Raw genomic sequence first — 27,947 nt, 5'->3', positions numbered from 1 at the left:
TTCCATTACAGTCATGCATAAGGACATTTGGTCAGCGATGGACAACTTTATGATGGTGGTCCCATTAGATTATAATGGATCTGAAAAATTGCCAAGTGACTTTGTAGCCACTGTAAGGTTGTAGCACAAGACATTACTCACGTGTTTGTGGTGATACTGGTGTAGAAAATCCTGTCCTACCATTCATATAAAAGTACAGCACATATAATTGTGTACAGTCCATAATACTAGATTATGATAATAGATGACTGTTATTGCTTTATGTATGTACTATATTATACTTTTTGTCATTATTTTGGAGGGTATTCTTAGTACTTATAAAAAATGTTTGTGGTAAAACTGTGCCGTGTGACAGTGGCTTCATACATCTGATTTGTATCCCATCTCTTGATTATATTAGTTTCTGTTGTGCACGATTTGATCTCATGTTGGTTTGTACAGTGACATGCTATACAGGCTTTGTAGCCTCGAAGCAATAGGTTGTATCACATAGCTGAGGTGTGTGGGAGGCTACGCCATCTAGGTTTATGTGTACATGTAGTCCATGATGCTCACACAATGACACATTTCTCAGAACGTATCCCTGTTGCGAGGCAGCTCACGACTATATACACTTCCACACTAAGTATAATAAAAATGTGTTTCTTTGAAACTTCATTTAACATTTACTCAATTAAATTGAATATTATACCCTCGTGGAAGAGCGCAATAAGATATACTCTTAGCAAAAGTAGTGTTTTGAGTGTGTCTTTTTACTCCAAATGTTGTACCTCATTTACATGAATACCTTTATCCTGGTCCTGAAAATGGCTTCATGAATATGCCTTAAATTCTCACATAATTTGTATTGGCAAGTGAACCACTGCCTCTCCAAATTACAACTCCCGTGAAACTCCCTCAACCCATACAGCCAGGGGCACACCTAACCCGAAGAGGGCCATCCGCAGACAGTCATGAAGGGTAGGATTTAAGTGCTGTTTGTTCAGAGGAGGAAGTCGGAGGAATCTGGAGCAACTCTCAGGTTCCAATTTGAGAAATCAAGAAAATGGGGTACCAGCAAGAAAAATAATTGAAGAGAGATTTTAAAAAATTGAGGTGCAAATAAGTTTAAAGCTTAATACATTTTATGCACACTTAGATTTAACTATCATCCACATCAAGATAGAACATATCCAAGATCTAGAAGGCTCCCTCTTGCGTGATCTCTCCTAGTCAGTAATGTCCCCACCTCACCTGCTGTCAAAGGTGCTACCATTCTAACTTCTGTCACCAGAGATTAGCTTTGCCTCTTCTTGAATATAAGTACTCTTTTGTATCTGGCTTCTTTGGGGGAAAATGTTTATTTTTATGTATGTATTTTTATGTATGCAGGGGAGGGTGGATTGATGGCAAGTGGGGAAGAGGAAGATATATAAGGTTGGTTTATTACTTTTCATATTTATTAAATACCTATTATGTGTCAGTACCTACACTAGGCACAGAGAACAGCTGGTGAAAATAGCTTGGTACCTACTCTTAAGGGATTTATAGTCTGGAGGGGGAGACAGTTGATGAGTAATTACATCATCTTACAAGCACTCTAAAAGCTGATGGTCATGGTACCAAGAACACAGAAAAGGTGTGGTTCCCTTTGCCACAGAAGTCATGAAAGCTCCAATAAGTACTGAGTTGGCCCAGCTGGTGTGGCTCAGTGACTGAGCATTGACCCATGCACCAAGACGTCACTGGTTTGATTTCCGGTCAGGGCACATGCCTGGGTTGCAGGCTGTATCGCCAGGGGGGTCATGCAGGAGGCAGTTGGTTGATGTTGATGTTTCTCTTATTGATGTTTTTTTCTCTCTCTCCTTCTCTAAAATCAATACAGAAAAAAATAATTTTTAAAAATAAAAGAAAAAGACTAAGTTGGAAAACAAACAAGTTGAAAGATTTTCTAACTGTTGATAACCTGCATTTGGGTGATGGATGCATGGAGATTCATTATATTATTCTCTCTACCTTTGTGTATGCTTGACAATATCTATAATAAAAATTTTAATTGTGTCTTGAATCATGACTAGGAGCTACTCAATAAGACAATGAGATAAGAACATTCCTGGCAAAGAAATGTTAAAAGCCAAGATGAGAAGGAAAACTACAGAGTTTCCAGAGAACCACAATTCATTAGGAATTAAGACAGAAAAGTCAGGCAGTGACCAGATCACTAAGGTCTTTGCAGTTATGCTTAGAAAGTTGGGCTTTATCTTAAAGCAAGTAGGAGCCACTGAAGCAACCACAAGCTGGAGAATGATCTCATAAGACTCGCATTTTAGAATGATCTTCAGATAGCAGTGTAGACACTAAATAAGAGAATAAAATAAATGATAAGTGGGAGGTTACTTAAGTATCCCTGGCAGGAGATAAGGAGGGATTATTTTATGCTAAGTAAAATAAACCATTCAGAGAAAGACAAATACTATATGCTCTCACTTATATGTGGAATTTAATGAACAGAATAAACTAGAACCAGGGGCATGAATACATAGAACAGACTGACTAATGTCAGAGGGGAGGGATGGTGGGAGGGGCTCGATGAAGGTGAAGGGGTTAGCCAAAGAACATATATGCATAACCCATGGATACAGACAGCAGGGTGGTGATGGCTATAGGGAAAAGGGATTGGGGTGGGGTAGAGGTGGGCAAAGGGGAAAAAATGGGAATATCTGTAATAGTATCAACAATAAAAAATAAAGTTAAAAAAATAAGAGTGACAACAAGGACCTAAACTGAGGTAATAGTAACAAAGATAAAAGAACACAAGTTAAAAATATTTTGTTTTAATATGATTTAAAAAAATAAACCTGTTGTTGTTTGTTAATCAAGCCAAAAGATTTAGCACAAAGGAATGCATTAGATAGCAAATAATCAAAGTGAGTATTTAATTTTTTCTATTTAAATTTCTCCACATGGCCTTGCAGCAATTAAAAATATTTTTTCATAATACATCCCCCTCATAAGGGGTTTCAGACTAAATAAAAGGAATCAGATTCCAAGGTGGTTGCAGAGTAACCGGAAACTCTGTCCACTTCTCCATCCCCAAACTGATCTTATAGCTAAATTACAGAGCAATCTGGAATATCATAACCAAGGAGCACAGAAGAGGCCAAGAAGAGACTCTGTTTTAAATATATATTTTTAAAACTCATCTTTATTGTTGAATGTATTACAGATGTCCCCCCCTTTTTTTCCCCACTGACCCCCTCCTCCCCAATTCCATCCCGCTCCTGCCTTCCCCACACTATCGTCAGTGTCCATTGGTTATGCATATATGCATAGAAGTTCTTTGGTTTATCTCTTCCTGACCTCCCGCCTCTACCCTTTCCCTTTGAGGTTCATAACGCTAACAATCAACTTGTACTTCTTAATTCCATCATCTTTTTCACCCATCCCCTCAACCCCCATCCATCTGGCAAGCAACAAAATGTTCTCTGTATCGATGAATCTATTTCTGTTCTGCTTGCTGATTTTCTTTGTAGATTCAATTGTTGATAGATATGTACTAATTACTATTTTATTGTTCATATTTTTGTTCTTCTCCTTCAAGAAGACCCTTCAATATTTCACATAATACTGGTTGGGTGATGATGAACTCCTTTAGCTTTTTCTTGTCTGGGAAACTCTTTATATGGCCATCGATTCTAAACAATAGCATTGCAGGATAGAGTAATCTTGGTTGTAGGTTCTTGATTTTCATCACTTTCAATATCTCTTGCCACTCCTTTCTGGCCTGCAAAGTTTCTTTTGAGAAATCAGCTGACAGCCTTATGGGAGCTCCTTTGTAGGTTACAAACTGCTTTTCTCTCGCTGCTTTTAAGATTCTCTCTGTCTTGAACCTTTTGCGTTTTGATTATAATGTGTCTTGGTGTGGGCCTCTTGGGGTTCATCTTGTTTGGGACTCTCTGTGCTTCCTGGACTTGTATATCGGTTTCTTTCACCAAGTTAGGGAAGTTTTCTATCATTATTGTTTCAAATAGGTTTTCAATTTCTTGTTTTCTCTCTCTTCCTTCTGGCACCCCCAAGATGTGAATGTTGGTACACTTGAAGTTGTCCTAGAGGTTCCTCACACTATCCTCATTTTTTTGGATTCTCTTGTCTTTTTGCTGTTCTGAGTGTTTTTTGCTTTCTTATATTCCAAATTGATGGTTTGCTTTTTGGCTTTACCTACTCTACTATTGATTCCCTGTAAATTATTCTTTATTTCAATTGTGCACCCTTCATTTCTGACTGGTCCTATTTTATAGAAACAATCACAGGGAAGCAGCCAAAATGAGGAGACAAAGAAATATGTCCCAAATGAAAGAAAAGAACAACACTCTAGGAAAAGAATTAAAGAAAATGGAGATAAGCAATCAATCATATGCAGAGTTCAAAACACAGGTTATAAGGATGCTCAAGAAACTTGGTGAGACATTCAAGGAACTTAGTGAGACTTTCAAGGAACTTAAGGAGAATTCCAAGGAACTTAGTGAGAACATCAACAACATAAAAAAGAAGAGACTCTTAAGGGGCTGAAATGCCTCCGAAAGGGTGCGCCTCCTCATGCAGATGCCTTGGCTGAGAAGCCAGGGAGATATTGTGGCTGCAAAACTCCCTCCCCCTAGGAGCATGGTGAGCAAACCCATGCAGGGATCCCAACCCAGAGCAACAGAGTGGAGAAGAGGAGCCCACGCAGCATGGGGTGGTGGCAATCAATGGGGATTCTGGTTGCGTGGGAGACTCATGCTGTACTGTCCCAGAGAAGGAGCGCTCCTATTGCTATAGCACCAGCCTGGGAAGTTTTTTCTGTTCTCAAACTGCTGGAGAGGCTATACTGTCCTAATTGGGTCCTGAGGAGTCTACTTGTTACACCCAGCAGTGACTTTGTAGGACCCTATCTTTTCTGGAAAGGCTTTGGGCAGAGAGCCAGTCAGTGTCTAAACTGTGTGGCTTTGGAAAGAGGAATGGTCTTGCCTACCTTGAATACATGGTCAGCACTTGGTCTACCCTGTCCTGCTGGGTTCAGTGGCACAGGGGATTGGTGCAGGGCTGGGATTTTTGGCCTATTCTGCTCGGTTTAATAGTGCGGGCGAGCTGGTCTTTTAGCCCATTCTGCTGGGATCGGAGCCCAAGTGCAGCTGGAAATTTCAGCCCCACCTTGCTGAGACTAGCCATATGGAAAGATTGGATTGCCATGCAGGGCTGATTTTTGTCCCCCTTCTGCTTTGTTTGATGGTGTGGGGGTGCCAGGGAGCCACACAGAACTGGGTTTCTTGGACTGTCTTCCCGGGAGGCTCCTGACCTAGAGTCAGATGGGCGAGTGCAGGGCTCTGTGGCTGCATTGAGGGGAGGTAGATCTGAGCTCCCCTACAAGTTCAGCTCACACTGCCCTAGGAAGGAAAGAAAGTGCCTGCCCCCCTCCTACAGGTTGTGGGCACTACCCTCAACAGGAGACTCTTTGTATCAGCCTTGCCAAGTCCCATATACCCCTGCTAGGCTCAGTTCTGTGGGATAAGGAAGAGAGGCTCAGAGCAGGGGCTTTCAAGGTGTGAGACCCTTGGAGGCTAAGACTGGGAGAAAGTGCTTAGCCCCCTCCTGTGGGCTGAGATGCATCATCCTCGAGAGACTCTTATGATCTAACCCCATGAGCCCAGGTGGCTGCACTTGCTCCTGCAGAGGAGGCAGCTGACTGTACCCAACCTGAACACGCAGTGAGCCGTGCTAGGGAGAACTAGAGTTGGAGACTGTGTGGCAGAACTGAGTTCCTTGGCTTTGAAGCAGGGACTAATTTTCCCTCACTGAGTGCCTGACTGCATGATCCCCAAGTAGGGGGCCTATCTTGGCTAGCCTTGATTTATCCTACACTCTCTCTTATGAAGGCTCTGGAGGAAGACCAGGCAACCTCAGGGGGAGGCAGAGCAACTGACAGGTAGAGGCAGACCTCAGAGAGCCTCAGTCCTATCACAGATCTGCCCCTGGTTCTAAGCTGACACAGAGGAAGCCAACCCTTTTACACAAATTGGCTCCTCCCATGTACATACTGGACTAGTAGACACAAACACAAACAGTGAACAGTGTGGTAGTTACAGACAGATAGCCCAAGGCCAAAAACATATGATGTCTGACAGTGACCTGTACCTGCAACCCATCCCAGTGGACCCAGAAACAGCACAACCGGTGGTGGGCTTTAGACCACACCAGAGCTCGACTGAACTAGCCACACAAGTGGCACACCCAAAAGGGGATCCCAGCAGGCACCAGACCCTGATGGAAACAATCCTGCATTGGAGCCAGCCTCTGCACAGCACCTCATAAAAGGTGATAAATGTTTACCCATATAGTCACCCAGCCTGAACGGTTAACTGCACTCACAAAAAAGCCAATACAACAAGCCTTAACTACAACAGTGAGTGCACATAACCTACAAGAGACATTCCTGGAGCATGGAGCTCAGATGATTTAGAAAATTATGCCACTGAACCCAACAATACATCTTGAGACTGCACCTGCACAACAGCATGCATGCTGTTGTCAGGGTTAAGCCACACAGTCAGCCAGCCTGAGGGTTGATAACACCTAAGAACAAGGCAACAGTAATCAAGAACCCAATTACAACAGGAGGGCCCACATAACCCACACAAGGGACATTCCTAGAGCACCCAGCTAAGGCAATCAACGAGACTTCACACTGGGTCCCACAGCACACCTACTACATAAGGTCATTCCATGAAGACTGGGAGTCCTAGCAGTTCTATCTAATATATAGAAACAAACACAAAGAGACACCCAAAATGGGGAGACAAAGAAACAGGTGAAAGAACAAGAGGAATCTCCAGAAAAGAGCTAAATGAAATGGAGGCAAGCACATTATCAGATATAGAATTCAAAATAATGGTTAAAAGGACGATCAAGGAACTTAGTGAGAACTACAAGAGCCTGAAAAGAGGACATAGAAACCATGAAAAATAGCCATTCGGAATGGAAGGATACCATATCTGACATCAAGAACACACTGGGAAGAATAAAAAGTAGGCTAGATGAACCAGAGGATGGAACCCAATTTGGAAGACAAGGTAGAAAAATACACCCAATTGGAGCAGCAAAAAGAAAAATGAACTAAAAAGCATGCAAACAGTCCAGCCGGTGTGGCTCAGTGGTTGAGCATCAACCCATGCACCAAGAGGCCACCAGTTCAATTCCCAGTCAGGACACATGCCCAGGTTGGGGGCCCAATCCTCAGTTGGGGGCATGCTGGAGGCAGACAATTAATGTTCTCTCTCATTGATGTTTCTCTCTCTCTCTCCCTCTCCCTTCCTCTCTCTCTAAATCAATAAAGGAAAAAAAAAAAGCATGCGGACAGCTTGAAGGAACTTTAGGACAATATGAAATGTAACAACATATGCATCACACAGGTACTAGAAGGAGAAGAAAGTGAGCAACAAATAGAGAACCTGTTTGAAGAAACTAACAGAAATGTCCCTAACCTGGTAAAGAAAAAAGTCACACAAGTTCAGGAAGCACAGAAAGTCCCAATCAAAATGAATTCAAAGAGATCCACACCAAACACATCACAATTAAAATGGCAAACATTAAAGACAAAAAGATAATCTTAAAGGCAGCAAGAGAGACAATTAATTACCTACAAGAGAGTTGCCATAAGGCTGTCAGCTCATTTGTCAACAGAAACACTTACGGCCAGAAGGGACTGCCATGAAGTATTCAAGGTCATGAAAAGCAAGAACGCGAATCCAAGACTACTCTATCCAGCAAGGCTAGCATTTAAAATTGAAGGTGAAATAAAGAGCTTCCCAGACAAAATAAGGCTAAAAGAGTTCATTCACACAAAATCAGCATTGCAAGTAATGTTAAAGGGTATGCTTCAAGAGAAGAAGAAATATATATATGGAGAGAGAGAGAGAAAGACATGAGTATAAAGAAAAATGGCAATAAATAAGTACCTATCATAATAGCCTTAAATGTAAATGAATTAAATACTCCAATCAAAAGATATAGGGCAGCTGAATGCATAAGAAAACATGACCCATATATATACTTTCTACAAGAGACTCACCCCAGAACAAAAGATTCACACAGGCTGAAAGTGAAGGGATGAAAAAATATTATATGCAAATGGAAACAAACAAACAAACAAAGCTGGGGTAGCAATACTTATATCTGACAAAACAGACTTCAAAACAAAGGCCATAACAAGAGACATAGACGGTACCTACATAATACTAAAGGAATTAATCCAACAAGAGGAAATAACCTTGTAAACATATATGCTCCCAACATAGGAGCACCTAAATACATTTTTAAAACTCTTGGACTTTAAGGGAGAGATCTACAGCAATGCAATCATAGTACAGGATTTTAACACCCCACTGTCATCACTGATAGATCTTCTAAAGAAAAAAGTCAACAAGAAAACAATGACCTTAAATGACACATTCGGTCAGATGGATTTAATTGATATTTATAGAACATTTCATCCCAAAGCAGTAAAATTTACATTCTTTTCAAGTGCACATGGAATATTCTCAAAGAGAGACCACACAGTAAAACACAAAATAAGTTTTAACAAATTCAAGAAGACTGAAATTATTTCAAGTATCTTCTTGGATCACAATAGCATGAAACTAGAAATAAACTACAATAAAAACTCAAAAACATTCAAATACATGGAGGTTAATTAGCCAGTTATTAAATAATAAATAGGTTACCAATGAAATCAAGCATGTAATAAAAAATTACCTGGAAACAAATAAAAATGAACACACAACAACCTAAAATCTATGAGACACAGCAAAAGCAGTCCTAACAGAAGAATTCATAGCATTAAAGGCCTACCTCAAGAAGCAAGAAAAATTTCAAATAAACAATCTAACTCTACCCTTAAAAGGACCCAGAAAAAGAACAACAAACAAAGCCCAGAGCAAATAGAAGGAAGAAAATAGTAAATATCAGAGCAGAAATACATGACATAGGAACTAAAAAATACCAACAACAAAAAACCAAAAAACCAAAACCCAAAACAAAAACCCCACACACAATACAAAACATCAATGAAACCAAGAGATGGTTCTTTAAAAAGATAAACAAGATTGATGAACCTTTAAACAGATTCAAGAAAAAAAGAGAGAGCATGCAAATAAATAAAATCAGAAATGAAAGAGAAGAATTAACAATGGACTCCAGAGGAATACAAAAGACTGTAAGAAAATACTATGAACAATTATATGCTAATAAATCTGACAATCTAGAAGAAATGGACAAATTCATAGAAACATACAATCTTCCAAAATTGAATCAGTAAGAATCAGAAAACCTGAAAAGACCGATAACAACTAATAGAGTTGAAGCAGTAATAAATAAAAAACAAACAAACAAACAAAACAAAACAAAACTCCCAGCAAACAAAAGTCCTGGACTGGATGACTTCACAGGCAAATTTTACCAAACATTCAAAAAAGAAATAATACCAATCCTCTTCAAACTATTCCAAAAATTTCAAGAGAAGGTTAGACTTTCTTTTTTAAAAATTAAAAAAAATCTTGCCCTGGCCAGTTTGGCTCAGCGGTTGAGCGTCGGCCGGCGGACCAAAGAGTCCCGGGTTTGGTTCCTGCTAGGGGCATGTACCACACACACACAAAAAATTAAAAATCTTTATTGTTGAATGTATTACAGATGTTCCTCATCCCCCCCCCCACTCCCGCCTCCCCCTCCTGCCTTTTCCCACACTGTTGTCTGTGTCCATTGTTTATGCATATAAGTTCTTTGTTTTATTTCTTCCCACCTCCCAACCCCTTTCCCTTTGAGATTTGTCAGTCAAGCAATGAATTTGTACTACTTAATCTCTTCACCTTTTTCACTCATTCCTCCAATCCCCCTCCCATCCGGCAACCAACAAAATATTCTCTGTATCTATGAGAATATTTCTGTTCTGCCTGTTCATTTTGTTTGTAGATTCCATTGTCGATAGATATGTATTCACTGCCATTTTGTTTGTTCATATATTTTATCTTTTTCTTCAAAAACACCCTTCATCATTTCATATAATGATTTGGTGGTGATGAACTCCTTTAACTTTTTCTTGTCTGGGAAACTCTTTACATGGCCATCGATTCTAAATGACAGCTTTGCAGGATAGAGTAATCTTGGTTGTAAGTTCTTGCTTTTCATCACTCTGAATATTTCTTGCCACTCCCTTCTGGCCTGCAAAGTTTCTTTGGAGAAATCAGCTGACAGCCTTATGAAAAGTCCCTTGTAGATAACTAACTGCCTTTCTGTTGCTGCTTTTAAGATTCTCTCTTTGTCTTGAACCTTTTGCATTTTGATGATGATGTGTCTTGGTGTGGGCCTCTTGGGGTTCATCTTGTTTGGGACTCTCTGTGCTTCCTGGACTTGTATGTCTGTTTCCTTCACCAAGTTAGGGAATTTTTCTGCCATTGTTTCAAATAGGTTTTCAATTTCTTGTTCTTTTTCTTCTCCTTCTAGCACCCCCAAGATGCAAATGTTGGCATGCTTGAAATTGTCCCAGAGACTCCTTACACTATCCTCACTTTTTTGGATTCTTTTTTCTTTTTGCTGTTCTGATTGGGCATTTTTTGCTTCCTTATATTTCAAATCAATGGTTTGCTTCTTGGATTTACATACTCTACTACTGAATCTGTGTACATTATTCTTTTCTTTTCTTTTTTTTTTATCCTCACCTGAGGACATTTTTTCCACTTTTTGTTTAGATAGCATGGGAGGGAGGGAGAGAGAAACATCGACGTGAAAGGGACACATCGAGTGGCTGCCACCCGCACGACCCAACCAGGGCCGAGGACAAATTGCAACCGAGGTATGTGCCCTTAGTGGAAACCGAACCCGGGCCTCTCTGGACCGCAGGCCGACGCTCTAACCGCTGAGCCAAACCAGCCAGGGCTGTACATTATTCTTTATTTCAGTTAGTGCCTCCTTCATTTCTGACTGTGCCTCCTTCATTACTGACTGGTCCTTTTTTATGCTCTTGAGGCCCTCACTAAGTTCACTGAGGTTCTCACTAAGTTCATTGAGCATCCTTATAAGCAGTATTTTGAACTCAGCATCTGTTAGGTTGCTTATCTCCATTTCACTTAGTTCTTTTCTTGGGGTTTTGTTCTGTTCTTTCATTTGGGACCTGTTTCTTTGTCTCCTCATTTTGGATGCCTCCTTGTGTATGTTTCTGTGTATTACTTAAAGAGAGGTATGGGCTGTCTGAGACCAGATGCTGCTTGTTTGAAAGAATTTAGGAAAACCTGAAGCAGGATCCAAGACAGGCCAATCCTATGGTTAAGGAACTGGCAACAGCTTGGGTGGGCCTGAAAGTTGGGTGGGGCAAGGCCTCAGGGAATCAGCAGGGCGGGGCTACCAGTGTGAGCCAGGTTGCTGGAGTCCCAGATATGGCAACTGTCTGCCACCCCAGGGAAGGAACAAAGGCCTCTGACAGAATGTTTGTCCCAGAGAAAGCCCCCCTCCAGTCCTCTCTCCAATGCCAAACAGCTCAGTTCTTCCCTGTATGTCTCTGGTGCCCCTCGAGCTGCCTCCCCTCCAAGCTTAGAGGGAGTGAGTTCAATAAGTCCGTGCACAGGCCCTTTAAGGAGCTGCCTGGGGCTCCAGCCACTTCAGCTTCCCTGAGCCTCAGTTCCTGCTGGTTTTTCCAGCCAGAAGTTATGGGGACTTCTCTTCCTGGCACTGGAACCCTGAGCTGGGTGCCTGGTGTGGGACGGGGACCCCTCAGTCCTCAGGGAGGACCTTCCCAGCTGAGGTATCCTCCTGTTTTTATCTGCCACAGGTGGGTGTGGCAACAACCCATCTCACCTCCGCCCCTCCTACCAGTCTCAATGTGGCTGCTGCTTTAATTCCATAGCCACAGGACTTCTGTTCAGCTCGATTTCAGGAGGTTTTAAATGATGGTCGTTCTGTAGTTTAGTTGTAACTTTGATGTGGTTGTGGGAGGACGCGATACTGCGTTTACCTGTGCCAACATCTTTATCGGAAGTCAAGAGGAGGTTAGACTTTCAATCTCTTTTTACAAGGGCCAGCATTATTCTAATTCCAAAACCAGATAAAGATACTACAAAGAAAAAAAAATTTTTGACCAATATCTCTGATGAACATTGATGCTAAAATCCTCAGCAAAATTATTAGCAAATCAGATCCAGCAGTACATTTAAAAGATCATACAATGTGATCATTTGGGATTTATTTGGGGGATGCCAGGCTGGTACAACACTTTCAAACAAATAAATGTAATACATCACATACACAAAATGAAAGATAAAAACCAGATGATCATATCAGTAGATGCAGAAAAAGCATTTTATAAAATCCAGCACCCATTTATGGTAAAAACTCTCAGCAAAGTAGAAATAGAGAGACCACACATAACATATTTAAGGCCATATATGAAAAACCTACAGCGAACATCATACTCAATGAACAAAAACTAAAAGTGTTTCCCGTAATATTAGGAACAAGACAGGGATGTCTTCTTTCACCACTCTTATTCAACATACTACTGAAAATTCTAGCTACAGTGAACTGACAAGAAAAAATAAAAGGCATCCAAAATGGAAGGGAGGAAGTAAAACCGTCATTATTCACAGATGACATTATAATGTACATAGAAAACCCTTACGACTTCACCAAAAAATGACTAGAGCTAATAAATGAATTCAGCAAATAGCAGATACAAAATTAACATTCAGAAATCAGTGGCAGTTATATACATCAATAATGAACTATCAGAAGGAGAAGATAATAAAACAATTTCATTTACTATTACAACAAAAATAATAAGGTGCCTAGGAATATATTTAACCAAGGAGGTAAAAGACTATATTTAGGAAACTATAGAACATTGAAGAAAGAAATCAAAGAAGATACAAATAAATGGAAGCATATACCGTGTTTATGAATTAGAAGATTAACATCATTAAAATGTCCAACTGATTGATTCAATGCAATTCCTATTAAAATGCCAATGACATATTTCACAGATGTAGAACAAATATTCCAAAAATTTATATGGAACCATAAAAGACCCAAATAGTCTAAGCAATCTTGAGAAAGGAGAACAGAGTTAGAGGTATCAGAATACCTGATATCAAACTATACTACAAGGCCATAATAACCAAAACAGCCTGGTACTAGCATAAGAGCAGGCACATAGATCTATGAAGCAGAACAAAGAGCCTGAAAATCAACCAACATATCTGTGGTCAAGTAATATTTGAAAAAGGAGGCAAGAATATATAATGGGGTAAAGACAGTCTCTTCAATAAATTGTGTTGGGAAAATTGGACAGGTACATGCAAAAAAAATGAAACTACACCACCAACTTATAACATATGCATGAATAAACTAAAAATGGATAAAAAGCTTAAATCTAAGGTGCTAAACCATAAAATTCCTAAAAGAAAACATAGGCAGTAAAATGTCACACATCTCTCATAGCAATACTTTGCTGAGGATTCCAAAATGACGGAGTGAATGGAAGCTACACAGACCGTCTCCCAGGACCAAACTGCAATTACAACTAAAATACAGAAAAATCGATGGGAAAAAGCAACAGAAAAGCAGCTTGCGAGGACCATATAGCCAGGGACACTGACTCGATCCTGGTAGGATTACAAAGGCACGAGATGGGGGCTGGGAGCCCATGGTTGGCAGCTGGGCAGCGGCCTTAGCTGTGAGCAGCGCCATTGCGTTAAACTCCCAAGTGGCTCCACAGCGCAGAGCCGAGACAGAGGCTAAAATAGCCACAGCCACTCCCCTTGGGCTCCGGCAGAGGGAGGGCAGACTGGACTGGAACTGTGTGGGGACACTCGGGATTTGGAGAGGCAGCAGCCCCTCCCTTGCAGATTCAACCCCACCATGTGGGCCATTAAAATGCAAATTGAGGCTCACTAACAACCAGCATCTGCCCCACCCTCGGGAAATCCCCTTATGCTGAGCACCTGAGGGAGTTTTTCAATCAACTGACAACCCAAAACTCTTCAAGTAACATGGACTGCTAGCCTCCAGGCAAAAAGCTAGAGGATAACAGTACCATTCCTGGGCTAGCAACTCTAACCTGGAAAGTAAGACTTGACAGTGGTGTTTAACTTGGGTCCTCCCTTGCTCATCTAAACCCAGGAGAGGAAGCCACAAACAGCAGAACACCAATACCCACAGGGAAAACTTGGCAGGCTCCAAAGCCCACTGTGATAGCCAAAATGGTGAAACACAGAAACAAAAGCCAAACGAAAGAACAAGAGACCTCCACCGAAGATGATATCAATGTGGAGCAGTCAGGCAATTTAACCGAGCTGGAATTCAGAGCCATGATCTTGAAGAAGATCAAAAGCATGAGTAAGGACATAGAGATGCTGAAAATAAACCAATTGGAAATAAAAAACCACCAAGAAGAGATCAACAGTGACATATCAGAAACAAAGAACACATGGGAAGGTCTAAACAGCAGAGTACAGGAAGGTGAGGACCGGGTCAGCGAATTAGAAGACAGAGTAGAAAAAATCAACCAATCAAAAACCAAAAGGAAAAAACTATTAAAACACAGGAAGACAGCTTAAGAGAACTGTGGGACAACTGGAAATGTAATAACATTTGCATCATAGGAGTCTCCAAAGAAGAAGAAAGTGAGCAAGGGTTAGAGAATATATTCAAAGAAATAGTGACAGAAAACTTCCCTAATTTGGTGAAGGAAGAAGGCATTCAAGTTCAAGAAGCACAGAGAGTCCCAAGTAAGAAGAACCCAAACAGGCCCACACCAAGACACATAGTAATTAAAATGCCACAAATTAAAGACAAAGAGAGAATCCTAAAAGCAGCAAGAGATAAGCAACAGGTTACCTACAAAGAAAACCCCATAAGGCACTCAGCTGACTTCTCACAAGAAACACTACAGGCCAGAAGGGAATGGCATTAAGTAATCAAGGTCATTAAAAACAAAACAAGGATCTGAATCCAAGACTACTCTACCCAGCAAGGCTTTCATTCAAAATAGAAGGTCAAATAAAGAGCTTCCCAGACCAAAAAAAAAAAAAAAAAAAAAAAAAAAAAGGCTAAGGGAATACATTAGCACCAAACCAGCACTACAAGAAATGTTAAAAAGACTGCTGTAATTAGTAGAAGGAATAGGAAGAAAAATATAACCACACTAAACAAAAATGGCAATAAATAAGTAAATATCAATAATCACCTTAAATGTAAAAGAACTGAATGCTCTGATAAAAAGACGCAGAGTAGCTGATTGAATAAGAAAGCATGACTCATCTATATGTTGTTTACAAGAGACCCACCTCCCAACAAAAGACTCACATAGGTTGAAAGTGAAGGGATGGAAAAAAATTTTCCAAGACAATGGAAAGCAAAAAAAAAAAAAAAAAAAAAAAAAAAAAAAGCTGGGGTAGCAATACTCATATCTGATAAAATAGATTTCAAAATGAAGACCATAACTAGAGACAAAGAAGGCCACTATATAATATTGAAAGGATCTATCCAACAGGAAGATATAAGCTTGATAAACATATATGGACCAAATATAGGAGCACCAAAATATATTAAAAATCTTCTGGAGGACTTCAAAGGAGAAATCAACAGGAATACAATCATAGCAGGGGACTTCAACACCCCACTGACACCACTAGATAGATCCTCTAGACAAAAAATTAGCAAGGAAACAGAGACTCTAAATGATGCACTAGACCAAATGGATTTAATACATATCTACAGGGAATTACACCCCAAAACTGCAGAATTCACATTCTTCTCAAGTGCACATGAGACATTCTCAAAGAAAGACCACATGATAGGACACAAACTAAATCTCTACAAGTTCAAGAAGACTGAAATCATATCAAGCATCTTATCAGATCACAATGGCATGAAACTAGAAATCAATTACAACAAAAAAATGCAAAGACATTTGAACACATGGAGGCTAAATAGCATGTTATTAAACAATGAATGGATTACTGAGGAGATCAAGGAAGAAATTAAAAACTTCCTGGAAACCAATGAAAATGAAGACACAACCCAAAATCTATGGGATGCAGCAAAAGCCGTTCTGAGAGGGAAGTTCATAGCACTACAGGCCTACCTCCAGAAACAAGAAAAATTTCTAATTGACTGTCTAACCTCACAACTTAAAGAATTAGAAAGCAAACAAAAAGAAAACCCCAGAGCTAGTAGAAGGAAGGAAATAGTAAAGATCAGAGCAGAAATAAATGACATAGACACCAAAAACACAATTCAAAGGATCATAGAAACAAAGAGCTGTTTTTTTTGAAAATATAAACAAGACTGATGGACCCTTAGCTAGACTCACCAAGAATCAAAGAGAGAGAACCCAAATGCACAAAATCAGAAATGAAAGAGAAGTAAATACTGACGCCACAGAACTACAAACGATCATTAACAGCTACTATGAATAATTATATGGCAACAAATTTGACAATCTAAGCGAAATGGACAAATTTCTAGAAACACACAGTCTACCAAAACTGGAACTGGAAGAGATAGAGAACTTGAACAGACCAATACCAACTAAGGAAATTGAAGAGGTAATCAAGACTCTCCCAGCAAACAAAAGCCCAGGTCCAGATGACTTCACGGGGAGTTTTACCGAACATTCAAAAAAGAACTAACACCCATTCTCCTCAAACTATTTCAAAAAATTCAAGAAGAAGAAAGCCTTCCAAACTCGTTTTATGAGGCCAACATAATTCTAATGTCAAAACCAGAAAAAGACACTACAAAAAAAGAAAACTACAGGCCAATATCCCTGATGAACATACACGCCAACATCCTGAACAAAATACTAGCAAATCGGATCCAGCAATACATCAAAATAATTATTCACCATGACCAACTGGGATTCATCCCAGGGATGCAAGGCTGGTAAAAAATTCGCAAATCAATAAATGTGATACACCACATAAAGAAAATGAGGAATAAAAACCACATGATCATATCAAAAGATGCTGAAAAAGCCTTCCACAAGATCCAGCATCCATTTCTGATAAAAACGCTCAGCAGTGTGGAAATAGAGGGATCATACCTAGACATAATAAAGGCCATATATGAAAGACCTACAGCCAACATCATACTCAATGGACAGAAACTAAAAACATTTCCCTTAAGAACAGGAACAAGACAGGGATGTCCACTTTCACCACTCTTATTTAACATTGTTCTGGATGTCTTAGCCACGGCAGTCAGACATGAAGAAAAAATAAAAGGGATCCAAATTGGAAAGGTGGAAGTGAAACTGTCGTTATTTGCAGATGACATGATATTATACATAGAAAATCCTAAAGACTCCATCAAAAATCTATTAGACTTAATAAATGAATTTGGCAAAGTAACAGGATACAAAACTAATGTCAAGAAATCGACGGCATTCTTATACACCAATGATGAACTCACATAAAGAGAAACTGAAAAAACAATCCCATTTACCATCGCGGCAAAAAAATTAAGATACCTAGGAATAAACTTAACCAAAGAAATAAAGGACCTATTTGCAGAAACTATAGGACATTGAAAAAAGAAATAGAGGAAGATATAACAAAGTGGAAGCACATACCTTGTTCATGGATTGGAAGAATTAACATCATTAAAATGTCCATATTACCCGAAGCAATCTATAGATTCAATGTAATCCCCATCAAAATACCAACGACATATTTCACAGAACTATAACAAATACTTCAAAAGTTCATATGAAACAAAAAAAGACCCCGAATAGCCACAGCAATTTTGAAAAAGAAGGACAAAGTATGTGGGATCACACTACCAGATATCAGGTTATACTACAAAGCAACTGTAATCAAAACAGCCTAGTACTGGCACAAAAACAGGCATAATGACCAGTGGAAGAGAATAGAGAACCCAGAAATGGACCCAAGGCAATATGCTCAATTAATATTTGACAAAGGTGGCAAGAGCATACAATGAAGTAAAGACAGCCTCTTTAATAAATGGTGTGGGGAAAATTGGACAGGTACATACAAAAAAATGAAACTAGACCATCAACTTACACCATACACAAAAATAAACTCAAAATGGATAAAAGACTTAAATGTGACCCGTGAATCCATAAAAATTCCAGAAGAAAATGTAGACAACAACATTTAGGACATCATCGGAGCAGAATTTTCACTGATACATCACCTAAGGCAACAGAAACAAAGGAAAAAATGAACACATGGGATTACATCAAAATAAAAAGCTTCTACACAGCAAAAGAAACAACCATCAAAATGGAAAGGCAACCCACTGTATGGGAGAGCATCATTGCCAATGATACATTAGATAAGGGGTTAATTTCCAAAACATATAGAGTACTCATACAACTCAACAAAAGGAAGACAAAGAACCCAATTGAAAAATGGGCAGAAGAGCTGAATAGACACCTCTCCAAACAGGACATACAAATGGCTAAGAGACATATGAAGACATGCTCAACAACACTAATCATCAGAGAGATGCAAATTAAAACAACAATGAGGTATCACCTCACACCTGTCAGAATGGCCGCCATCAACAAATCATCAAACAACAAGTGTTGGTGAGTGTGTGGAGAAAAGGGGACTCTAGTGCACTGCTGGTGGGAATGCAGACTGGTACAGCCACTATGGAAAACAATATGGTGTTAACTCAAAAAATTAAAAATTGAACTTCCATTTGACCCAGTGATCCCACTTCTAGGAATATACCCTAAGAAGCCTGAAACACCAATCAGAAAGAATATACGTACCCCCGTGTTCATAGCAGCACTATTTACAATCGCTAAGATCTAGAAACAGCCCAAATGTCCATCAGTAGATGAATAGATAAAAAAGCAGTGGTACATATACACAATGGAGTACTATGCAGCTGTAAGAAAGAAAGATCTCTTATCTTTTGAGACGACATGGAGGGACCTGGAAAGTATTATCCTAAGTGAAACAAGCCAAGCAGAAAAAAACAAATACCACATGATCTCACTTATATATGGAATATAAAGAATGTAACAGTCTGGGGAATAGGTTATACCCTGAAACACGGAAGTAGGGTACAGACTGACATCCTTCAGAAGAGGGGGTGGTGGGCGTGGGAAGAGATTTACCACAGAACTTATATGCATGTATGCATAACCAATGGACATGGACAACAAAGCCGGGACTGGGCGGGGGTGGGGGGGTGGGGAGGAGGGTGTTAATAGGGTAAAAAAGGAGAAACATCTGTATCAAAAATAAAATTACAAAAAAAAAATAATAATACTTTGCTGACATACCTGCTAGGGCAAGAGAAAGAAAGGAGAAAATCGCCCTGGACGGTTTGGCTCAGCGGTAAGAGCGTCAGCCTGTGGTCCAGAGAGACCCGGGTTCAGTTCCCACTAAGGGCACGTACCTTGGTTGCAGTTTCCCCCCCGGCCCTGGTTGGATTGTGCGGTTGGCATCCACTCGATGTGTCCCTTTCACGTTGATGTTTCTCTCTCTCTCTCTCCCTCCCACCCTATATGAACAAAATATGAAAAAATGTCCTCGGGCCCTGGCTGGTTTGGCTCAGCGGTAAGAGCGTCAGCCTGTGGTCCGGAGAGACCCGGGTTTGATTCCCGCTAAGGGCATGTACCTTGGTTGCAGTTTGTCCCCGGCCCTGGTTGGTTGTGCGGGTGGCAGCCGCTCGATGTGTCTCTTTCACATCGATGTTTCCCTCTCTCTCTGTTCCTCTCTCTCCCTCCCACTCTGTCTGTGCAAAAAAATGGAAAAGTGTCCTCGGGTGAGGATAAAAAAAAATAAAAAAAAATGTCCTCGGGTAGGATAAAAAAAATTTTTAAAAAGGAAACAAAGGAGAAAATAAACAAATGGGACTACATCAAACTAAAAGCTTCTGCACAGCAAAGGAAACCATCAAGAAAATGAAAAGGAGACCCACTGTATAGGAGAACATATTAGCTAATGATACATCTCTTAAGGGGTTAATTTCTAAAATATGTAAAGAACTTATACAACTCAACCAGGAAGACCAACAGCCCAGTAAAAAAATGGGCAAAAGACCTGAACAGACACTTCTCCAAAGAAGACTCCAAGACGGCCAATAGATAAATGAAAAAATGCTCAATGTCACTAATTACCAGAGAGATGCAAATTAAAACAACTATGAGATATCACCTTACACCTGTTAGAATGGCTACCATCAATAAATCAACAAACAACAAGTGCTGGCGAGGATGTGGAGAAAAGGGAACCCTAGTGCACTGTTGGTGGGAATGCAGACTGGTACAGCCATTGTGGAAAACAGTATGGAGTTTCAACAAAAAATTTAAAATAGATTACCTTTTGACCCAGAGATTCCACTTCTAGGAATATATCCTAAGACTCCTGAAACACCAATTGGAAAGAATACATGCACCTCTATGTTCACAACAGCACTATTTACAATAGACAAGATCTGAAAACAGCCCAAGTACCCATCAGTAGATGAGTGGATAAAAAAAGCTGTGGTACATATACACAATGGAATACTATGTGGCTATAATAAAGAAGGAATGCTTACCTTTTACAACAACATGGGTGACCTGGAGATTATTATGCTAAGTGAAATAAGCCAGACAAAGACAAATACCATATGGTCTCACTTATATGTGGAATCTAATGAACATAATAAACTGACAAACAAAATAGAGCCAGAAGCATGGATACATAGAACAGACTGTCAGCGGTCAGAGGGTAGGGAGTTGGAAGGGGGTGGCGGGAACTGGATGAACAGTGAAGGGATTAGCCCAAGAACATATATGCATAACCCATGGACACAAACAACAGTGTGGTGATGGCCAGAAAGTGGGGGTGTGGTGGCTGGGAGGAGGTGGGTAAAGGGGAAGAAAATGAAGGACGTCTATAATAGCTTCAATAATAAATAAAAAATTTAAAAAAGGAATCCGAGTAATTGACTTAGAACTGGTCACACCTTGGCAGGTGTCCCATGAGAGCCCACTGTCCTCACTGTCAGCTGGAGAGTTTTATGTACTCGGTAGACTGGGTTAGAGGAGCAGTGATAAAGTGGAAAGCTCAGCTGAGTGACATTGTGTAAACAAGTCAACAGCCAAAGATGAACAACAACAACCAAAAATGAAATTTCAAGCTAAAACCAAAAGATAAACTAAACCCAAATGTTTGAAGTTCACAGCATGTATTGTTGATTTCAATGTGTTTGTGGGATTTTACAAAATACTTATCCCCCAAATAACTGGCATAAAACAGCAATCTTTGATAGCTTCAATACCTCAAGTTAGCTTTTATAAACTTATACAACAATGAGGCAGGTCTATTTCTAATCTTTTACTGTTTAAGAGAACACAGAACATGCCAATTGAAAGAGCCTACATCCATTAATATAATTATTTACTGTATCTGTTCTTTATTTCATTCAGGCTTCATGCCTTTATTTGGCTACATTCATTAATATGGAATAGAAAAAGCTCACTGTGGTATAAAATCTGTTTCCTCAGTTACAAATGTTGGACAAAGTGGAAACTCATTTATTCTTCCTTGACTATTTGCAGTTCAAACATGGCTATTTCTACCCCCTGTTCCCATCACTAGTAACTGCTGAAGTCAGGAAATCTCATTAGAATTTGCCACCTCATCGCGTCAGGCAGGTCGACCTACTTAGCAGCTCAGTCTACTATTTTCTTGCCTGATTGTTGTAAGAGGAAGAAATAAAAGCTTCATCCCACAAAGAAAAAAATCTTAAATCACAAATTTAGTGTCGAATAGATCCTCCAAATACCTAGAACGAACAGGATGGAGGAACAAATGATCCTGAGAAGTAGATACATGTATTGATTTAGAAACTTAATAAGAGAAAGTCACATCAAGGACTTCTGCACACAGTATTGTCACAAAAGACAAAGCGAAATGAACAAAAAGCCAATAGTAATAACATTCACAACACCTTATAGTTTTGTATGCTTCGCATATTCTTAATAAACTACACTAGATATATAACATGTCCAAATATAAAACCAGTTTAAGGTGCAGGAAAAAATTAAGCTAATGTTTTTATAAGCCACATTTAACTTGGCAACATATTTTGTTACATAAAACAAGGGAGTCTTCAAAACTAATAGTCAAAGAAATATTTACTATTGTTTAATATTCTAGGAAATTTAAAAAGTATTTATTATACACAGCAGAATGTGAGAATGTATGCTACTCTGTGTTTCTGTGATTTACTTTTGGCTTTCTTCTGCCTCTGATCACCATACAATTATTTCTCTCCACCTCCATTCTTGGCCTTCCCTATAGAAATAAGTGAACAGTCTGAAATAATTAAATCTTAGTTTCCTCCTGAAAAGTGGCCTGTGTTCTTTGAATATCCATAGTCATTTAACAATATAATGACAATGTAACCATTTATATCACATTTTACAGTCTGCAAATCTATTTTATACATAGCAGAATAGATATTATTTCCATTTTATTACTGAGGGTGAGAATAGTTGAATATTTTGTCTAAAGTCAAATTTCATGGTACACAGGGAAGTTCAAGAACCCTGATATTCTAACTCATAAAATGGTCCTAGTGGCAAAATAAATAATAATAAACATGGATGCTAATTAACAGGATAAAGTGAATATTCATGAAAATCCATGCTGATATCATCAAATAAATGAATAAGTAAATGAAGGAAAAGCTCTTTCTTATAGTAGAATTCCAATTAATAAATGAAGAAATAATCAGAGAAATAGAAAATCACCATTTTGCAAACACCAGAGCAATAGTTGTTATAGGCAAAACTCATCAATAGATGCTAAAATTAGTGGACAAGAATATAATAAAAAACAGGAAACTTGCATACCTCAGAATATATCACCACAAGATACTTATTAATTATAAAGGGAAAATAATCACTTTACAATGGATAAAGCAGATACCACTTTAATCAAGTGATCAAGGGATTCAGCACTAGTAATGAGACATACAAATACCATGTTCCTCCTGAGATGAGGAAGTGAGAAAAGCCAAATATCTGGCTTTCTTTTTTTTTTTTTGAATTTTATTTATTTTTTTGTTACAGATATTATACCTTTTTACCCCAATGGCACCCACCACCCCACCCCCCCTCCACCCTGTCCCCGGCTTAGTTGTCCATGTCCATTGGTCATGCATACATGCATATAAGTTCTGTGGTTTATCTCTTCCCACCCCCCCCACCCCCCATCCCCTCTTCTGAGGGATGTCAGTCTGTGCCCTACTTCCATGTGTCTGGGTCTACTGTATTCCTCAGACTGTTATGTTCATTATATTCCGTATGTAAGTGAGATCATGTGGTATTTGTCTTTTTCTGCTTGGCTTCTTTCACTTAGGATAATACTTTCCAGGTCCCTCCATGTCGTCTCAAAGGATAAGAGATCATTCTTTCTTACCGCTGCATAGTATTCCATTGTGTATATGTACCACAGCTTTTTGATCCATTCGTCTACTGGTGGACACTTGGGCTGTTTCCAGATCTTAGCTATTGTAAATAGTGCTGCTATGAACATGGGGGTACATATATTCTTCCTGATTGGTGTTTCAGGCTTCTTAGGGTATATTCCCAGCAGTGGGATCACTGGGTCAAATGGAAGTTCAATTTTTAATTTTTTGAGGTAGCACCATATTGTTTTCCATAGCGGCTGCACCAGTCTGCATTCCCACCAGCAGTGTATTAGAGTCCCCTTTTCTCCACACCCTCGCCAACACTTGTTGTTTGATGATTTGTTGATGGCGGCCATTCTGACAGGTGTGAGGTGATACCTCATAGTTGTTTTAATTTGCATCTCTCTGATGATTAGTGATGTTGAGCATTTCTTCATATGTCTCTTGGCCATTTGTATGTCCTGTTTGGAGAGGTGTCTATTCAGCTCCTCTGCCCATTTTTTAATTGGGTTCTTTGTCTTCCTTTTGTGGAGTTGTATGAGCACTCTGTATATATTGGAAATTAACCCCTTATCTGATACATCATTAGCAATGATGTTCTCCCATACAGTGGGTTGCCTTTCCATTTTGATGATTGTTTCTTTTGCTGTGCAGAAGCTTTTTAGTTTGATGTAGTCCCATGTGTTCATTTTCTCCTTTATTTCTGTTGCCTTAGGTGATGTATCAGTGAAAATTCTGCTCCGTATGATGTCCGAAATTTTGTTGCCTACATTTTCTTCTAGAATTTTTATGGATTCACGGGTCACATTTAAGTCTTTTATCCATTTCGAGTTTATTTTTGTGTATGGTGTAAGTTGATGGTCTAGTTTCATTTTTTTGCATGTAGATGTCCAATTTTCCCAACACCATTTATTAAAGAGGCTGTCTTTACTCCACTGTATGCTCTTGCCACCTTTGTCAAATATTAATTGAGCATATTGCCTTGGGTCCATTTCTGGGTTTTCAGTTCTGTTCCACTGGTCTATATGCCTGTTCTTGTGCCAGTACCATGCTGTTTTGGTTACAGTCGCTTTGTAGTATAACCTGATATCTGGTATTGTGATCCCTCCAACTTTGTTCTTCTTTTTCAAGATTGCTGTGGCTATTCGGGGTTTTTTTGGTTCCATATGAACTTTTGAAGTATTTGTTCTAGTTCTATGAAATATGTCGTTGGTATTTTGATGGGGATTGCATTGAATCTATAGATTGCTTTGGGTAGTATGGACATTTTAATTATGTTAATTCTTCCAATCCATGAACAGGGTATGTGCTTCCACTTTTTTATATCTTCCTCTATTTCTTTTTTCAATGACCTGTAGTTTTCTGCAAATAGGTCTTTTACTTCTTTGGTTAAGTTTATTCCTAGGTATCGTAGTTTTTTTGGAGCGATGGTAAATGGGATTGTTTTTTCAGTTTCTCTTTCTGTGAGTTCATCATTAATGTACAAGAATGCCGTCGATTTCTTGACGTTAATTTTGTATCCTGCTACTTTGCCAAATTCATTTATTAAGTCTAATAGATTTTTGATGGAGTCTTTAGGGTTTTCTATGTACAATATCATGTCATCTGCAAATAATGACAGTTTCACTTCCTCCTTTCCAATTTGGATCCCTTTTATTTTTTCTTCATGTCTGATTGCTGTGGCTAAGACTTCCAGTACAATGTTAAATAAGAGTGGCGAAAGTGGACATCCCTGTCTTGTTCCTGTTCTTAATGGAAATGTTTTTAGTTTCTGTCCATTGAGTATGATGTTGGCTGTAGGTCTTTCATATATGGCCTTTATTATGTTGAGATATGATCCCTCTATTCCTACATTGCTGAGCGTTTTTATCAGAAATGGATGCTGGATTTTGTCGAATGCTTTTTCAGCATCTATTGATATGATCATGTGGTTTTTATTCTTCATTTTGTTTATGTGGTGTATCACGTTTATTGATTTGCGAATATTGTACCAGCCTTGCATCCCTGGAATGAATCCCACTTGGTCATGGTGAATAATTTTTTTGATGTATTTCTGGATCCGATTTGCTAGTATTTTGTTCAGGATTTTGGCGTCTATGTTCATCAGGGATATTGGCCTGTAGTTTTCTTTCTTCGTAGTGTCTTTTTCTGGTTTTGGAATTAGAATTATGTTGGCCTCATAGAACGTGTTTGGAAGGCTTTCTTCTTCTTGAATTTTTTGAAATAGTTTGAGGAGAATGGGTGTTAGTTCTTTTTTGAATGTTTGGTAAAACTCCCCCGTGAAACCATCTGGGCCTGGGCTTTTGTTTGCTGGGAGAGTCTTGATTACCTCTTCAATTTCCTTAGTTGTTATTGGTCTGTTCAAGTTTTCTATCTCTTCCGGGAATAGTTTTGGGAGACTGTGTGTTTCTAGAAATTTGTCCATTTCGCTGAGATTGTCGAATTTGTTGCCATATAGTTGTTCATAGTAGTTGTTAACGATCTTTTGTATTTCCGTGGTGTTGGTTGTTACTTCTCCTCTTTCATTTCTGATTTTGTGTATTTGGGTTCTCTCTCTTTGTTTCTTGGTGAGTCTAGCTAAGGGTCCATCTATCTTGTTTATCTTTTCGAAAAACCAGCTCTTTGTTTCATTGATCCTTTGAATTGTTTTTTTGGTCTCTATGTCATTTATTTCTGCTCTGATCTTTACTATTTCCTTCCTTCTACTTGCTCTGGGGTTTTCTTTTTGTTTGCTTTCTAGTTCTTTAAGTTGTGAGGTTAGACAATCAATTAGAAATTTTTCTTGTTTTTTGAGGTAGGCCTGTAGTGCTATGAACTTCCCTCTCAGAACTGCTTTCGCTGCATCCCATGGATTTTGTGGTGTTGTGTGTTCATTTTCATTGGTTTCCAGGAAGTTTTTAATTTCTTCCTTGATCTCCTCGGTGACCCATTCATTGTTTAATAACATGCTATTTAGCCTCCATGTGTTGAAATGTCTTTGCATGTTCTTTGTGCAATTGATTTCTAGTTTCATGCCATTGTGATCTGAGAAGATGCTTGATATGATTTCAATCTTCTTGAACTTGTAGAGATTTAGTTTGTGTCCTATCATGTGGTCTATCTTTGAGAATGTCCCATGTGCACTTGAGAAGAATGTGTATTCTGTAGTTTTGGGGTGTAATTCTCTGTAGATATCTATTAAATCCATTTGGTCTAGTGCTTCATTTAGAGTCTCTGTTTCCTTGCTAATTTTTTGCCTAGAGGATCTATCCAGTGCTGTCAACGGGGTGTTGAAGTCCCCTGCTATGATTGTATTGTTGTCGATTTCTCCTTGGAAGTCCTCCAGAAGATTTTTAATATATTTTGGTGCTCCTATATTGGGTGCATATATGTTTATCAAGGTTATATCTTCCTGTTGGATAGATCCTTTCAATATTATGTAGTGGCCGTCTTTGTCTCTAGCTATGGTCTTCATTTTGAAATCTATTTTATCAGCCAAATATCTGACTTTCAAAGACATTCTAAAAAATAACTGACCAGTACTCTTAAAGTGTCAAAGTCATAAAAGACAAAGACTTCATCTCAGCTCAGTGATGGGACTTCCCTTCAATATCAGCAGCCAGAGGCTGCTGTGCAGTTTATGTTGCTTTTTAGTTGGGGAAAGCTTTGACTGCAGAAATGGCACGTCCCACTATCAGACAAAGTGAAGAAAAAGATTGCAAGAGAATTTGTTCAGACAGTTTTAGCATGGAAACCTAAAATGCGCAGTTTTGAGTGGCGAGATCTGAAGATTGTTTACAGGAGATAATGCTAGTCTGCATTTTTGCTGTGCTGTTGAGTGTCAGGACAATTCACTAATTACCCTAGAAATAATTCATGGTTAGGTAGAATTATTTGACAAGTATTTTGGCAGTGTGTGTGAACTTGATATCATCTTTAATTTTGAGAAAGTTTATTTTATTTTGAATAAGTTTCTTTCAGAAGGGGAAGTTCAGGAAACTTCCAAGAAAAATGTCCATAAAGCAATTGATCAAGCCGATCTGCTGCAGAAGGAAGCCTGAACCCTACAACGTGCTGTTGGAGAGATTGAATTGACATAACACTCCCTTGTTGACTTTGTATGGCATTTCACACACTGTAGAAGGTCACTGCTCTCATGTCCATGTTAGCTAATGGTATAAGATGACATCTTGTCAGTTTTACAGTTTGGCTAAGCTGCTTCATTCAGGCCTACACAATTTATTACTAAAGGGAACTGTGGTTAATCAATCGATAATTTATGAGACTTAAATATGAATTAGAGTGATGGAGAAAAAGAAAGGTGCCTGGATATTGTAAGGTTTATAGGTCTGATTCTCTTAATATTATATATCTATGAAAATGACAATCAGGCAATACACATTTATTTATTTTATTTTTATTTATTTTTTATTGATTTTAGAGAGAGGTGAAGAGAGGGAGAGGGAGAGAGAGACAGAAACATCGATGAGAGAGAACATCAATTGGCCGCCTCCTCCATA

General features: G+C 39.0%; 1 protein-coding gene and 1 pseudogene across 2 annotated transcripts in view; one reads left to right on the top strand and one right to left on the bottom strand.

The window, feature by feature from the left end:
* The window catches only part of REC114 (REC114 meiotic recombination protein), a 208,431-nt gene that overhangs the window by 74,428 nt on the left and 106,056 nt on the right, over positions 1 to 27,947 (bottom strand). The window lies entirely within an intron of this gene.
* On the top strand, positions 38 to 27,488 carry LOC118638832 (annotated as a pseudogene).

This window comes from Molossus molossus, unplaced genomic scaffold (genome assembly GCF_014108415.1).
Source record: "Molossus molossus isolate mMolMol1 unplaced genomic scaffold, mMolMol1.p scaffold_m16_p_1, whole genome shotgun sequence".
NCBI classification, from domain to species: Eukaryota; Metazoa; Chordata; class Mammalia; order Chiroptera; family Molossidae; genus Molossus; species Molossus molossus.
The sequence above is the reverse complement of the archived record's forward strand: the minus strand, read 5'-3'. Positions and strand labels throughout refer to the sequence as shown.